Source organism: Camelus bactrianus, chromosome 23, assembly GCF_048773025.1.
Source record: "Camelus bactrianus isolate YW-2024 breed Bactrian camel chromosome 23, ASM4877302v1, whole genome shotgun sequence".
NCBI classification, from domain to species: Eukaryota; Metazoa; Chordata; class Mammalia; order Artiodactyla; family Camelidae; genus Camelus; species Camelus bactrianus.
In genome coordinates this window covers 37,561,377-37,574,849 of record NC_133561.1, presented here as the reverse complement: position 1 = coordinate 37,574,849, position 13,473 = coordinate 37,561,377, and the positions used below count along the sequence as shown (strand labels likewise).

At 47.7% G+C, this 13,473-nt stretch overlaps 1 long non-coding RNA gene across 1 annotated transcript in view; it reads left to right on the top strand.

The window, feature by feature from the left end:
- Nucleotides 1–536: 536 nt before the first annotated feature.
- Nucleotides 537–13,473, top strand: part of LOC141574787 (uncharacterized) — a 34,336-nt gene continuing 21,399 nt past the window's right edge. Inside the window, exons 1-2 of the long non-coding RNA XR_012501934.1 lie at nt 537–3,234; nt 7,322–7,887. This is a non-coding gene — a long non-coding RNA (uncharacterized LOC141574787). The remainder of the gene's footprint in view (nt 3,235–7,321; nt 7,888–13,473) is intronic.

The window sequence follows — 13,473 nt, the reverse complement described above, 5'->3', positions numbered from 1 at the left end:
CCCATCCCGCTCCCCGGCTCCGTGATCACGGCAGAGTGGTTCCTTGTTGACCTGTCCATCTCCTCTGTGACATCATAACCCATGAAAAGACTGTAGCATATTAACTTGGCTTTGTTAAAGTCAAAGGAACAGATCTAATATGGAGTCAGATTTGTTCTTTCCTACTTCAGTAGTACCATGGAGAAGGCAGTTTGGGCAGCTTTTGGTAGGGTCCTGGAGGTTTTCTCTCTCAGCCTCTGGGCGCCTCTATTGAAAACCCTTCATAGCTGTCTGGCATGCTGGAAAACCACTCCGACTGTTTTGCCCTGAAGATGTGTTCTGTTTATAACTCATCTCTACTCCTTGGAAAACAACTCAATAAAAACTCAGTTGGTTTTCCACCAGCCATGGGCAGGGGTGAGGGATACCTTGTTATTATTACATAGAATAACAATAACAGTAATAATAATAATAATAATAATAATAATAATAATAATAATAATAATAATAATAATAATAATAATAACAACAACAAAAAAAAATAATAATAAAAGAAGTCTTAAAACAGCACTGGGCACATTGGAGAGAGTCAATAAATGCTTCCTGGCTTAAATCAAAAGTGATGACTCAGTGATTCCATGGCTGCTGTATTTGCTGAGCTAATTACTCCTTTGCTCCATTACACATTTTTTTAACTGAAAAAGAAATACATGCAAATTTTTTTAAAAAATTCAAACAGAGCACAAAAATACACAAGTTAAAGAAGTTTTCCCTCATCCCCTGTTCTTCCAGCCCTCCCTGGAGATGCCACTGTTTACTATCCTTTGGGTGCTTTTCCAGATATGCTATGCATAGTCCCACCTATGTATGTAAATTACTTTAAAGTTTTAGTTATTTTTAACTTAAAGGGATTTAAATCCTCAAGTGGCTTCTGCCTGGGTAATAGAACAGAACAAATCTGACTCCATATTAGATCTGTTCCTTTGACTTTAACCCTATGCTCTGTCTCCTAGGCTTCATCTTGCTTGTAAAACAATGTTGCCTAGAGCCTGAAATATACAGGAGAGCCTATTCTGAGGGCTCTGACCTTTAAGGATATTTAACACTTTTTCATTCATAAAAAGATAACAAATTGCAGAATAGAAAATAACGTTTGTTTTGTTGGAGGTTTACAGGGATCTGACCCAGGCAGATAGCTGCAAGAACAAAGGATTCTAACAAGAAGGAATTCCTACACCAAGAAGATTGCAACAACCAAGCATGTAGGAAAGGAGCCTGAATTTTGACTTGGGGAGATGGTTTTCCAGGACATTAGTTTGCCATCTAGGTCTACAGAAACTTGCTATTCCATGCCCCAACACCTGGTCTCTGAACTTATTGGCCTGTCCTGCACTGAGGAGAATGAATTTGGACTCGGTAACACTCCTATCTACCTAGCAAGCTGGGCACTGGAACTGAGTGTTATGGAAACAACAGGCCAGCCAAGAAACAAGCACCACTCGGAGTGTTGGTGTACTCAGATTTATTATGCCGGCGGGCTCAGAGTGGTTTCTGCTCCGAAGTTCTGAGCACCTCCGAGACGTGCACATGAGGTTTTAAAGGGTTAATTACAAGTAAGGGGCTATTAGCCAATAAGGCTCAAACAACAAAAAGCAAGGAATCAGTACACTAGAGCTTATCAACTTGTAATAGATCACGTTACTGACAATTGTTGAGCTTGGATTTACGAGTTAGCTTGTTAGCCCATTAAACTGACACTAAACTTCAGATTTACGAGTTAGCCCAGCAGAATTTAGATCAGTAAACCGACACTTATCACACTTAGATTTGTGACTTAGCTTGTTAGCCCAGCTTGGCTTTTCCTTCACATGAGGATAGCTCTCCCACACCCAGGGAACTACTGTGAGCCCTTGATGGTTCCACTAGGGTGGGGTGTGGTTTACCCAGGAGGGATGGGGACTATGCACCAACACTCAGGCAGTCTGATCTGTCTGGGGCTCTGATCTTGTACCACCCCGCTCCCCGCCAGCCCAACACCTGGGAGAGTGGAGCTAAGGCAGAGATTGTGCCTGCCTGTTTCCCAGCGTGTAAAAGGGGAATATGTACCCTTCCCAAGGTAGTCCTGAGCGACAACACCTGCGGGTGCTTGGTTCCCAGAGCAACAGAAAACCCAGCTCCGCGTGGGGGCAACGGGTGTGATACCCGTAGGGGTTCTGCAGAAGCATCGGAAGGAGGGCTGGATCAGAGTGGTAAAACGTGAGCTGCGGGCCTTGAAGGGTTACAGAAGGGTACAGAGGCAGGACTGCCTCCTCCTTCGGGGTGCCCCCAGAGGTAAAGCTTTTTCTCTCCATCTCCGCTACTCCCCTCCCCTCCACAGATCCCTCCCTTTTCTCTGCTCTTCCTGTCCATCTGTCTCCCTCCACTTTTCCCCTCCTCTCCTCCACCTCCCATCTTCTCCCTCCCTCGCTGCCCCACCTTCCCTCACAGAACCCAGAGTATCGCTGGCCCTCCTGCGCATGGGCAGTCAGTGCCAGCTGGACCCGAGTTGGAAGCTCCAGCTACGAGCCAGGAATCGGCCCCAAAGGCTTCTCAGCTCTGTCGCCTGGTAGGCCTTTGGCTCCTGCCCGGGCCGGGGCCTCCGGCTGTGGAACTGCAACGTGGGGTTTCCCGGGAAAGGGGTCAGGCGACTGCGGGAGGGCGGTCTGCGTGTCACAGCCCCCCAGGGCGCCAGTCAGCCTGTGTTCAGCTGAATTGCTCGGGCCAGACCCCTCTGCCCGCGCCACCTGCCCCGGGGCCCCGGCCAAACCTGTCCAGGGCCAGGTGTGCACTTGCCGCCTCTCACCCAGCCGGGCACCACTCACTCTGCGGCTGGCGTCCCCTTCCCCTCTCCCGCCCGCGAGTCCTCTCCTCCCGGGCTTCCTCTTCGGCCGCCGGGCAGTCCCCACACCTGGGCGGGCTGTGTCCCGGGCGGGCGGGGTCTGCCGACCTGGATGGGGGCGGGCGGCTGGGGCTGGGGCTAGACTCCGAGCGGGGCTGCAGCCCGCGTACCCAACCCCCCGCTTTCCCTGCCCCGCGACCACGGGGCTGCCCTCCTCTCCCTTTCCCGCTCCCTCAGGACCAGCTCAGTGGCGTGGGCACTGCTACCCCGGCTGAGAGCCCCCGGCTGTAACGCCCAGCTTCTCCTAGTGGAGTCGGGAAAAGGGATCCTCAGTGTTGAGTGAGCTTCTATCTCCTCCCTCAGTGTTTCTGCCGCAGGTAAGTACCTTGAACACTTTCAGAGGTTATGATGGCGGTGCTTGTTTATGTCACTTTTTTTATAGTGCGAGGGATTACAGTGTTGAAAGCAGGGCTTGGTTCAGTTAAAAATGTGCTGATGCTATGAGGCTGTGACATCCTCCTTCCTTCCCTCTCCCAGGGTGAAACGTGTGACCGTCGATTTTAAAAAGATAGTTACAGTCCCTAACTAGCCCAGCCCAGCTAGGGTGTGTTAACAGGAACAGCACCACCAGGGGCGTTGGAGACCCAGTGATATTGCAGTCCTAAAGAGCTCCTGGCACAGTTTGGTTTGTTTTGGTTTTTTGTTTTTCTTAAATTGTGGGGCAATCTAGTATTATAGAGGGAAAAATAATTGTCAAGAAATATTTTTTCATATAACAGCTTTATTGTGATATTGTTCACACACCATGAAGTCCATCCATTTATATGGTACAATTCAGCAGCTTTTAGCATATTCACAGTGCTGCAACCATTATTATTCCAGAACGTTTCATCACATCAGAAAGACCAGAGGAAATGAGTGACCTATCCACCCCTCTCCAGTGGTGGTTCTAAAGAAGTTTCTTGGCTATTCCTGACCATAAGTTAACTTGTTACATTCCATGAAAAATCTGGTAGGAATTCTAATCAGAATTGCAATGCATTTGTCTATCAAAACAGGAAGAATTAATGTCTTTATGGCATAAATTTTTTCTACCCATTAATATATCTGGAACCGTATCTTTTCATCTGTACAGAGCCTGGCCCATGGGAAGTCCTCACTAATTTTTGGGCTTGTGAATGATGAGATTCTATACATCATTAGTTGCTACTGTTGCCTTTCACAGGAGAGAAATTAACCTCAGTGAAGCCAAGTGACTCTCTGATGGTCAGAAAGAGTGACAGCCAGTGCTGGAGTGATCCAGTGGACTTGGTGCTTGCAACCAGAATTCTCCAGCACCTACAGCTAAGGGGATTACAGTATTCTTTTATTTTTTCTTAATGGCATTGCTTTTATTTTTACTTATTTTTTTAAATTATTTTTTATAGAAGTGTAGTCAATTTACAATGATAGTTTCAGGTGTACAGCAGAGATTCAGTTATAAACATATGCATATGTATATACTTATGTTTTAGATTGTTTTTAGTGCAAGTCATTACAAGAAATTGAATATAGTTCCCTGTGCTATATAGTAGGTCCTTGTCATTTATTTTATATTTATTAATGAGCATCTGTTAATCCCCCCTTTCCTGGCTGCTAACCACAGTTTGCTTTCTATGTCCATGAGTCCATTTATAGCAGCACCGTTTTTCCTAGTAATATATGCTCTTTGGCTGCTTTCAGTTTCAGTAATTCCATCTTATCTGTGGGCGCTTTTCTTCTGGTGGCCTTTATGTGGTTTGCACACGTGGTAATAGAGATCTGTATTTGGGAGAACTCCAGGCCTCGTGTAGTCCCTGGTACAGAGTGCCCACTGAGTTGATGCTTGAACTGGGAAAACAACATAGTAAATGTTGGAATTTCCACTATGGTTGAGACTTCCAGGTTTCTATAACCTGTTTAGCCCACCTTAATATTGGCTGCACCGATACTGGTAATTTGGTGGAATTTCATGGTATGGTGGTGTAGAGACAGGGTCTTTTATGCTTCTTCTCTTTCCGTTTTCTAACACTCATTCTCCTGGGCCTCCCAGATCCTCCCCCAGAAGTGCCCAGGGCTGGCTTGGTGCTGCGCTGAGGCAATATTTATTAATGAGGACCTTTCCTCATCTCTTCTGACCCTCCGTTTCTTTCTCTGCACAATGAGGGCTTAGACTAGATAAGTGATTTTCAGTTTCTTTTAAAGCCATGTTTCCTTTGAGAAACAGAAAATGCAAATCTCTCCTCCCATCCCAACCCTTTAGATTTTGATAATTCCTCCAAGGAGTGACATTGCTCTTTGTGGAAAATTGATGTGATTGTGATTCCAGGTGGCACAGAAAAGACTCTTCAGAGATTTATTGCAGGGAGAGGGCAGGAAAGCGGCAGTATGTCACACTTTCTAGTGTGAGCACTGGAGCAGGCGCTTGGATTTAAATATGGTGTCTGTCGTGGCCTCTCTTTAATCTTGTACAATGTGATAAACTTCTCTACCTCAGTTTCTTGATGTGTCAAGTTGGGGTGATAATATTTTAGGGCTTTTGTGAAACATTATGCACATAATCCATTTGTGTCTCAGTAGAAACAAGACCTGCTAGGGATTCAGGAATTTGTTTAAAAAAAAAAAATCTTGTCCATAGCACTCTGTCGGTGTGTATTTTGAATTTCCTGGAGGGTGAGGTTTGAGTCTAAAGTCCATCGTGGGACAGTTGGCCCATGGTTCTGTGTGCCCCAGATTGCCCCCTTCTCCCCAGTCCTCATCCTCTGTCCAGGATGAAGTTCCCTAGTAGATTTACACAGAGGTCTTGTGGAAACGGCTTTTCATTTTATTGTTTCACCAAGAAGGGCTGCCATCATGATCTCTGTGGTCAGGTTTTGAAGGGCTGCCATCATGATGTCTGGTCAGGTGAAGCCTATGCAATTGGGAGATTCTATTTGATAAAAAGAAAAAAAATTACAAATAGAAAATTAGAACAAGGGTGGTGACGGGGCTCTTGGAAGTGGGCACCATTAGCTTTGTTAGCTTCAGGTGCATTGGCCTCTTGCCATGAGGACTCATCCTCTTGCTCTGAAGTTGGAGGGACTAGTGGGTTCAGTGGGAATGTTAACTGAGTGTATCTCATGTGCTGGGCATTGTCCTATTTTTACTGTGTGTTCCTTATTTGAGACAGTGATCTCACTTAACCTCAATAGCCTCTTTAAACAATTAGACATTTTATTTTGAGATGTAATGTAGATTCCCATGTAGTTGTAAGAGATAATATGGAGGGGGCCTATGAACCCTTTGCCCAGTTTTCCTTAATGATTCCATCTTGCAAAGTTGGTATACAATTCATTACTGACTCACTAACAATTTGAGGTTTGTGTTATTCCCCTCATTTCTATTCATGATTAACCTGGGGCTTAGAGAAGCACACAGGCCTGCCCAGGTCACCCACATGGTTAGTGTAGAGACGGGTGGAACGTGGGCTTGGCATTTCCAGGCAGTACCATTATGATGGTTTGTGGCAGGGAGCAGCATTCACTTTGCTTGTTTATTCATTCATTCAACAAACATTTATTGAGTAACCTCTGTGGGTCAGATGCTTTCATAGGGTTACCTGATTCTTCAGCAGTACTGAGAACCAGGTAATATTTACTTTTTTTTAATCAGAGAAAATTAGCTCTGAGAAGTTATAACCCCCCCAAAGGAAATATAGCTCATAAAGGAACAATACTAAGTTTGTACAGTCACCCCTTTGTATGCAGGTGGTACCCTAGGCATTTTAAATTTGCAAACTTCTGTAATCCAGATATATTCTTGTAAGGCAAGGATTTTTTTTTAATTGAATTATAGTCAAGTTTACAATGTGTGAATTGCAAGGTGTTTTTTGAATTTTGAATTAAAAATATTTTTTGAGGAGGGTAATTAGGTTTATTTATTTGTTTCATTTATTAAAATGAGGTACTGGGGTTTGAACCCAGGACCTCGTACATGATAAGCACGTGCCCTACCACTGAACTCTACCCTAATCCCCAAGTCACGTTTTCTTATCCATTATTCTGCAGCTTAGGGGTTCAAATAAATTGGATAGAAATCCAGATCTTTTGCTCCTACTGTCGTCCTTTTCTTTATATTCTGCTGAAGGGGGTTGTGGAAAGCAGTTCCTTTGTTCATTTCTTTATTCAGCATTTTTGAGCAGTGACTTTGCATCAGGGCTTTGCTAGGTGCTTGGGAACAAAACAAGAAATGACCCTTCTCTGCAGGGGCAGGAAGCCTAGACCAAAAGCTGGGTAATGTGATCCGAGCTACGGTAGCCATGTGCAGACACTGAAGGACAATCTGTAACCCTGGATTTACTTTGGCTTCCCTTGCCTTCTGGCTGGTACACACCAGGTCACTGCATCCCAGATGGGCCTGCAGCCCACAGCACTGTATATACCTCGATCTCCTCTCCCCTCTCGGCAGGGCCTGCAACATGAGCATCCCTGACTACGTGTAGTGTACTGAGGACTATGAGACTCTTCCCGTGGTGGTCCAACCCGTGAGGATCTCAGAGGAGAATTTCTTTTGCATCTATAAGCGAATCTCCTTGGTGAGCCAGGTCATCCGTGCGGCTCGCATTGGGCACTCTGTATCCACTACAGGCACCACTATGCACCCGAGAAAGGGTGGAGCGACTTCCAGACCCACCGCAAGGTAGTGGGCCTTGTCACCATTGCCAACTGCCTCTCGGCCAAGGCCTTCGAGAAGCTCCACGTGCAGAGGAGTTGTATGGCACCACGCTTAATGACTCTCAGTTATTTGTCTTTGTGCTGCATGGGGAGGTAGCCGAGCAGCCGCGCACCGACGTGGCCTTCAATCTACGAGGACTGCAGGGTGGTGGAGAAGAGGATCACGGACTTCACTGAGTCACTCTTCTTCTTGCTCAAGTTCAAGTAGCTGGATGGGGCCCCTGACAAGTCTGGGGACAAGATCCCACTCCTCTGCATGCTGTTTGAGGAGGACTTCGTGGGACTGGACACAGACAGCAGGTAAGTTTACCTGGAGGCCAGTCCACCCTGGCTGTGTGCCAGGTTTCTTCCCTACATCCAGAAAGGGATAAGCAAGGAAGAGGACTGTCTTGTAGCCAAGGGGGGAGGGAGATGCAGCCCTCCGGTTTACAGACATTTAAAAGTGAATCCGCCTTTGTTTCAGAGAGATCCTTTTAGGGTTAGTGTGGACACTTACTCCCGCTTTTCAGCCAGGACCCTGGTGTGACCCCTGGAGTTGCTGTCCAATAGATTATCCACAGCCACTGATGCTAGGAGCACTGGGGAGGAGGCTGGTCTGAGCTGAGATGTGCTTTAAGTCAAATGCACATGAGACACTGAGTCTTGTCTAGTAAAAGAATACAAACTATCTTGTTACTTTCTATATTGATTACATGTCAAAATGATAGTATTTTAAATACAGTAGATTAAGTAAGATCTGTTCTTAAAATCAGTTTCTAGTGTTTGTTTTTTGTTTGTTGGTTTGTTTGTTTGTTTACCATTTTAAATGTGGCAACTGGGAAATTTTCTTTACATGGCTCTCATTTCATTTCTGTTGGGCAGCCTTTCCTGGGACAGTCTCATCCCTTTGCTTATAGATGAGATGCTGAATCCCGAGAGGCAGAACAAGGCGTTGGTTGAGCTGGCCTGGAGCCGGTGTCTCCTGCCTCCCAGGCCCAGCACCTGTTCGGCTCAGGCCCTCTCTTCCTGCCCGACAGCCACCATGCCATTTTTGGACATCAAAAACACCGCCAGGGACCTCCGAATGAACTCCTTATGCAGGGAAAGGCGTATCACGGAGTATGGGAAAGAGCAGGGAAATGTTCCTTTTCATTTTGTCCCTGTGATTAAGTCAATGGCCCCACTTTGCCTCGGAAATACAGACGAGCTCTTCTGGGCTGCCTACCCCCCCACCTCTGCTCTGTTTCCCCGTGTATCTATCGTGCTGTCCCTCATGCAGAAGAGGGTGAGATGTCTTTGCCTAGAGGTGGTCCCCCTTTGCTGGGGAGAGTGAGGGAAGCTGTGCCCCCCGGCCTACGGCCTCGGGCCTTGAGTCTGGAGAGCGCTCATGGCGGTCCCACAGGTGACGGTCGGAGGACCTGGCACGTGCTTCCGGGCCCGCTGTGGAGGCGGTGCTCTGTGATTCTTGAACTTACGTAAGATGAGATCCTACTTTCTGGTTGTTAGTCAGTTGGAGGAGAAGATGCCAGAGAATTGATAAAAAAGAATATCCAGAACAGCCCTGTGAGTGATAGGCAAGGAGACATGAGTCTCACCTGCGTGAGGTGCCTGGCGGGCTCTGGATGAATTTTCTGTTCCTCCCGGACATATCTCTATGGCTCAAGGAAGGGGCAAGGCATGTCGTGGTCATGATCTGTTCTTGTCCTCACAGGGCCCTGTGATCTACATGCCCACACTCCCCTTCTGCTCCTTGGAGATGAGGTGGCAGGTTTAGGAGCCTGGGCACTGCTGAGGGCATAGCTGCCAGCACTGTGCTACGCCAAGGCTGGCTCGGTTCACCTCACATGTCACCTCCTGCTGAGCCCCCAGGTGTTAGTCAAGGTAGGTGCATTGGTGCAACGTAAGCAGGGACCACGTTTTCCCCCTGGACAGACTGGTGAGTGAGCAGTGGAAGCCTGGAGCCCTGCCACAGCCCCCTGGCCAGTGCCTCCTCTTTTGTCACAGGAGGCACTGGTGACATGTTTGCTCAGCAACTGCTTGGCTCTGAGTCTGCAGACCCACCAGAGAATGCCAGCTTGTATTTGCCTTTTGAAGTCTGCCCTTGGGATTTGGCGGAGTAGCTGGATGTGTGCTTAGCCCATAGCGGTTGACACTGTCACCATTGTTTACCCAGAACCTCGTGTACCAGGCATGGCTCTCGGCATCAAAATACAGCAGCGCATTAAACCTCCATCCTGGTGGGTCTTTCTGTTTTGGTACCATAAGGGCTCAGCCAGCATCTTAAAGTCAGTGAGATAACGCGGCCAGTGAACTCGGGTCAAGCGCGTTCTCCTCCAGTCACTTTTACTCCATTGTTGCTTTTACTATTCCGCAGTCATTAATTTTTTAAACAATGCTTTGGTGCAGGAGCAGAGCCTAATTCTCTCCTGCTACTCTTGGTGGAAGTGTGTAAAACTGTCCAGCCTGAAATGCGACCACAATTTGTAGCTTAAAACCTGCCTAGACCCATTTAGGTGGAGTTTTGGTTAGGGGCGCTGACCACGTTGGGGATCCCCCGGCAGCGCCGCTCCCCTCAGGCCCCTGCCTTCCCTGGAGCACGAGGTGACGGTGGGCCTCACACAATCACGTAAATTCTTGTACGCGCTGTCAAAATCATTTTAGTTCTTGTGTGTTTCTAATTTTCTCTTGTTCCTCTTTTCCTTTTTCTTTATTCCTTTTTCTCTTGTACTGCCCTGTGAGCATGTTGTTGCATCTGAAAATGTGGGCTGTGCACACCCTGCATTGGAAATAGCCAGATTGCCCTCCGTGTTGTCTCCATCGCTTTAAAAAGCAAAAACTTAACAGCTGCCTTGATCCATGTATTATCATAGTCATCTTTTTTTTTCTAATTTTTTGGAATATTTGCTCTGTTAGCACATCACCCACTGGTGTTTGATACCTGTTAAAATCCTTTCTTTGAGGAAACAGTTTGGTCCTCCTTATATTTGGTGACAAATGTGCCCTTATTAAATTTGTTTGATTGTTTTGAAGAAGTGAGATGCGAATTGATTTAGGTTGCTGCTGAGGGATTCTTTTCATGGTGTATTTAAACTTGTAAAGTCAAATTCTGCAGCATCTTGCTCGATTCCTGCTTTTACACAAAAGTGCTCGGCACATGGTTCCTGGCTGTCGCTGTGTGACGTGAGTGACGGCGCTTCCTGGCCGGCTGTCACTGGTGAGGAAGTGGCAGTCTCGGGGTTGAGCAGCTGCAGGGGACGCTGTTGGAGGAAGCAGTCACCGTTTTATTATTTAATTTTTTTTTTGCATTGTACTTCCCCATGCCATTTACTTTACTTTGCCTTCATAAAGGGGCAGAAGTGGGTCTAATATCCATGCCACTATTTTTTTTCCCTTTATGAGGCTGGTTTTTCTGAATATCAGGACAACATGGCCTTCTCCTAAGTAGCTGGCTCACCTGGATCTGGTGGACACAGGTACCGCTAAAGGGGACTGTAGCTTCCTCTCTGTTTCAGCCAGTGGGCATTCAGAGCCGGGTCTGTGGTTTGCCTCAGCAGCCGTGCAGGCCTCCCTGAACCGGCCTTTACTTTTAACCCATGTTGGCAGTAAATAGCTGACTCCGTGTCTGTTGCAGCTGACGTCCAACACTGTTGACCTTGTCATTATTTTGCGGTAGTGAGTCTCCAACACCCCAGTCAGCCGTGAAGGAAGATGCTTTGGCTGACCTAGGACCTTGGATTCTCATGCCCACCATGGTTCATCTCACCCGGTGGAAAGGTTTGGCCACTACCATCACGCTGACCATGAGGCCTTGTTTCTCCTTTCATGCTCTGGTCCAAATGTGGACACCATTTTTCACTGAATTTATCTTGCTTGAGACAGGCCATAATATCTGAATGAGTCCATCACATTCTGGGTGGGGAACAGATCAGAAGAAAATGTCGCAAGTAGAAGGAGTCTAGGCTGTCCGGGTTGGCAAATGCAGGCTGTGATCTGTGATGGGTGGGCTGTGCCCTGGACACAGGCCTTTCCCGTGGCTCCCGAGAGCCCAGGGGTCGGAGTGAGAACAGCCTTGCTTGGGTTCCTCCATCCTCATCTGCTCACTGGCAAGTGTGTCTGCTAATTAGGAGCTCCCCCAGACCTCGGGCCCTTCAAAGCTCAGACCACTGGAGAACCTTGAGTCCCTTCTCCTGGGCCTCCTTTGTGAGAATTCATTGACTTCTGTGGTGACCTGTGCCAGGAGATGCCTCCCCCTCCAGGGAGACCCCTTTAGAGGACTGTGACTCAGTGCACCATGCTGTGAGCTTGTGGGGTTCCGGCCGTGGTCCCTGCAGAACCAGACTTGAGATGGGCTTAGCGACGGAAATAACAGGACTCATTCCAGGGCAGGGCTGGTGGGAGGGAACAGGGGAAATTGAATGTGACCTGAAACACATAGGTGGGTCCTGGGGCTGTTACTAAAATGGGGAGTCTGCGAGGTACCTGCCAGGAATCGAATTCCAGAGTAAATGGTGGACATGAGTCATTTTTAAGATGCTATTTGTCATCCACGTTTGGACTTCAAAGAGGCACTCGGGTCTATGATACTGGGGCTCAGGTGAAGGGGCCGGAATAGAAATACAGGTTGGGAATCGTCATTCTTAGCTGGTGTTCACAGCCTTGCATTTGAATTAGCTCATCTGGAGAGCTGCAGACTGAGGCTGAGGGGGGCAGGGCTGTGCCTTGGTTGGAGGAAACCCGAGACCATGCAGCTTTGGTGTGTCAGTGAGCGGCTTTTGCGATTTTCAGACTAATGAAATTTATACTTAAAGGGCCAGGGGGTCGGCAGGAAGAAACCTGAAGGGAGGGTCGTGGCCACATGTGTGTCTTGGGAAGATGCAGAGTCTGCAGGGTCCGGGAGGGTAGACTTCTAAGAAGCTGGAGTTGGAGTGGGGAGTGGAGAGAAAGTAGTCACACTCACCTGTAAGGGAGGGAGGGAGTCCTTGGGAGTCCCCACCTTACTGGACTCACTTTCCAATGAACAGAAGGCAATCAGACAGAGGATCTGAGGTGAGACGGGATGGGCGCTCAGAGGAGAGCCATCCTGGAGAATGGTGCTTGGAAAGTTCTGGAATAGTCTCCCTGAAAAATAGAGTTAAAAATACCCAGACTCTTAAGAACATTGATAGTGACTGGGGAGGAGACAGTTCATTTTCTGGCCTCCTAAGGGTAAGTCATGTATCTGGGGACACACAGAAGTATCAGGCAGCCTGTTCCGGGGGCTTGACCCTTACCGGGAGGAACAGAGCAAGTTTGAAGGGGGAGGAGGGCAGTGGAGGGAAACTAGCCAGGCCCCGTGTCAGGTACCAGTCGGCCGCCCTACTTGCGTGTTGCATTCACATCCATGCCTCCCAGGTGGGTGGTGGCAGCCCCCTTTTGCAGATTGGGAAGCCTTCTCAGAGGGGTTACGGAATTGGTCTGTTTTGCGGCTAGTAAATGCTGTAGCAAGATTCAAGCAGGGCCTTGTCAGATTTCAAGGGCATGTTTTCTCTACTAATTCCGGTACCTCCCTGTTGTACGTGGAATGGTGAAGTGGGTCAGTTTTGGAGACTTTCAGAAAAAGTGCAACTTATGTGCCTCAGGACTGTTTCACAAATCTCGGTGTTCTTTGATGGTTCGGAAGCACCGCAGTGCTTTTCGTCCCACAGAGGTAAGATCTTACTCCTTTGACGATGACGTGGTTGCAAATGACGTACAGGTGCAAAACCAGACTTAGCATCTTCTGAAGGGAAACTCTCTACTTCTCCCTTGATAGACTTTCTTCCGCGGGATGTAACTGTGCTGCAGCATAGGCCTGAGCTTTCCGTATGGAGTGAGGGTTTCATATATAAAGTTAGCATAAGACGGTCAGATGAAGAAAATCGACGTTGA